The sequence below is a fragment of the Schistocerca nitens genome, chromosome 4 (genome assembly GCF_023898315.1).
Source record: "Schistocerca nitens isolate TAMUIC-IGC-003100 chromosome 4, iqSchNite1.1, whole genome shotgun sequence".
NCBI lineage: Eukaryota > Metazoa > Arthropoda > Insecta > Orthoptera > Acrididae > Schistocerca > Schistocerca nitens.
In genome coordinates, this window is record NC_064617.1 from 339,311,826 (window position 1) to 339,314,969 (window position 3,144).

At 50.1% G+C, this 3,144-nt stretch overlaps 1 pseudogene; it reads right to left on the reverse strand.

The window, feature by feature from the left end:
- Positions 1-2,464: 2,464 nt before the first annotated feature.
- On the reverse strand, positions 2,465-2,582 carry LOC126253857 (5S ribosomal RNA; annotated as a pseudogene).
- Positions 2,583-3,144: the final 562 nt, after the last annotated feature.

A 3,144-nucleotide genomic window follows, 5' to 3' on the forward strand; every position in this document is an offset into this window, starting at 1 on the left:
GTTGTAAATCATTATAGATGGTATCTTCGGAGCCTTTGGGACCAACGGAGGTGGTGGTGGCGTGTCGGTGGTCGTACACTCCTGCGCCGACGCTCCAGCTACTTTGTCATATCTGTTAGTAGTGGCAAGCGTCGGTTGCCCGGCTCGTTCCAGTGCCTGGGCAGCACTGCAGCGTAGGGTCTTCCTGTGCTAACTGGTTGAAACCCCTCATTAGCCACAGTGTCAACAATAGGTTGGCATTCCACAGAGTCACCGTCTGCATTTATTGTCCCATGAGGACCTTTTGCTGTGGCTCCATGGTTACAGTCAGATGGCGATAATTCCTCACGTATTCTCCTGAAGCAGTTGTTTGAGACGACGTACTTCTTCTAATGCTTTTTGGGATGACGTCGGTGGCCTTCGTACTTCTCCTCCCGGTTTGACCTTTGTGTCTAGTATGGACCTAACCTTCAGGCTTTGCCTCACGGTGCCATGCTGTAGTTGCGGTACAGTGTCACCCAGTGTAATGTCCAACGCGATGTCGGTGACGTGACCCATGTCGTCATCAGAAGGGGAACTGATAGCAGTCTACAATCGTCTTCTCATGTCTGCCGACGCGTCCGTGAAAAACAAAATTGCGCGGGTACTTCCGCGAGCGCACTAAAATTTACTGACTGACTGACTAACGACGTATATTTCAGTAAGAACACTTCGATATAATCGAAAACTCCTCGTGAAATATATCCATTTTTTTTCTTTATTGTTATTTTAAACCCGTACAACAGGCAGGCTGTCAGCAGCATTCTACGCCGCTCTTCAGTCAGAGGATACACAAAGAGAAGAAACACTGAGAAGACACATAAGTTACAGAACGGTGGGCAATAAAACAGTAGACACATAAAGACAAACATGGAGCCGTTCACACTCGACGAGAATCCACACTGCAAACTGTTGATACGACGCACAAACACTGAAGAAGACGATGGCACTGGTGAACGATGGAGTGTGACGGTGAACACTGAACACTAAACATGACGGCACACACGAAACACTGATGTCGGTGATCTCTGGCGCGCGAATGTCCACTTAGCGTGTGCGAGTCCGGGGACCTGCCAAGAGGGGAACAGGGGTAAGGTGGGGGAGAGGGGAGAAAAAGGATGCCAATGGCTGAGGAGACGGGGGCAGGAGGAGAGGGACAGGGGAGGGGAAGCCCAGGGGAGGAGGGGGGAGAAATGGAGGAGGGAGGGAAAAGGGAGAGAATGGAGGGAGGGTGCCCAGAGGAGCAAGCACAGGAGGAGGGCGGGAGGATCAAAGTTGGTAGGAGGGGTAGATGGAGGGGAGGAGGGCATCATCAGGGAGGGGGAGCTGGCGGAAGCCACCTTGGGAGAGGGCAAGGAGGGTGATGAGATGGAGACTGGGTGGGACGTGCGAATACAGGCGCGGCAGCGGGTGGGGGTGGGAGAGGATCGGGGAGACGAGCGGGTGAGGAGGATCGAGTTTGCGGGAGGTGTACGGTGTACAGAATCCGTATCCTTTCAAGGAAAAGGAGGAGGTGGGGGAAGGGGATGAGATCATACAGGATCGGCATGGGGGAGGGGAGACGGATGCGATAGGCGAGGCGGAGAGCATGGCGTTCAAGGATTTGGAGGGATTTATAAAAGGTAGGGGGGGGCGGAGATCCAAGCCGGATGGGCATAACAAAGGATAGGGCGGATGAGGGATTTATAGGTGTGGAGGATGGTGGAGGGGTCCAGACCCCACATACGGCCGGAGAGGAGCTTGAGGAGACTGAGTCGGGAGCGTGCCTTGGCTTGGATTGTCTGGAGGTGGGGAGTCCAGGAGAGGCGACGGTCGAGGGTGAATATGTCCATCTAACATCCTGCCACATATACAAGAGTTCTGTAGCAACACCATTTGGGAATAAAACACACGTATATCTATTTATGAGTCCGAAGTCCAATCCTTGCCAACAGAAACGTAGGAAATACATCGTAAGATATTTTGTACAAATGTAGTGCTCATTTGTCTCAAGACAAAAAAGAAAACTGACCAACCACCACCAGTCACTTCCAGTCTAGTCCAACGCCATCTACCGGGTGTATTGTGTACCTGAAGAGCCAGACAGTCGAGAAACTGCGTCTCGCGACAGCCATCTTAGGCCTCTACTTCCGGCCGCCAATGCCACTTACAGTGGCACAATGCGGTGCGACTCAGTCAACTGCAGCTCCACCTCTGACATAGACAGCTCTGTTTCAAAAATCCGAAACTGAAAAAACTAAACTCCGTCCGAGCAGGCCTTGGAATGCCCAACGATACCGACCAGCCGCCGTGTCATCCTCAGCCCATAAACGTCACTGGATGAGGATATGGAGGGACATGTGAGCAACATAGCGCTCTCCTGGCAGTCAGTTTACGAGACCGGAGCCGCTACTTATCAGTCAAGTAGCTCCTCAGTTTGTCTCACAAGGGCTGAATGCACCCCGCTTGCCAACAGCGCTCGACAGACTGGATGGTCATCCTTCCAAATGCTAGCCCAGCCCAACAGCGCTTAACTTCGGTGATCTGACGGGAACCAGTGTTACCACAGCGGCAAGGCCGTTGGCCAGAAGTGCGAAAAGGGGATTAATTAGTCAAAACACCTTGAATGTCTCATGTAGAGTCCTCCGTTTTATACGAGTTATTTTCGGAGATCGGACAGACACTCCATTTTAAATCGCTAAAGTATCGTCACTTTCCGTGAAAATCCAGTACAACACTACGGTGTAGGCTACATTTCCTATAAGTATTTTCACATCAAGTAGAAAAATATTTTTTTCTTGTGTGGCATGTTCTGCATCGCGGGACTACAACATTAAACTCATTTTTGACTGATGATGAAGAGCTAAGAGCATGCACTACCTCTGTCACAGGATCCCTCCTAACTTTCGAACAAACGTCCCATCACAAACCAAGTCTCTCAAAGTAACAATACAGAGAAGTTGTAAATATCACGTTTATACTACATATCACTTTATAAGTTCGGTAATATAGCTGATTTTATGATGATGTTCATCTCTCTCTCTGTAGGTGGGAGACTGAAATTCCATTAAAAGATCTCCCACAGTGTAAGTAGTCATTTTCTCTGACACCAAAATGGGTGGTAACCATCATGAAATAGTTGATGGC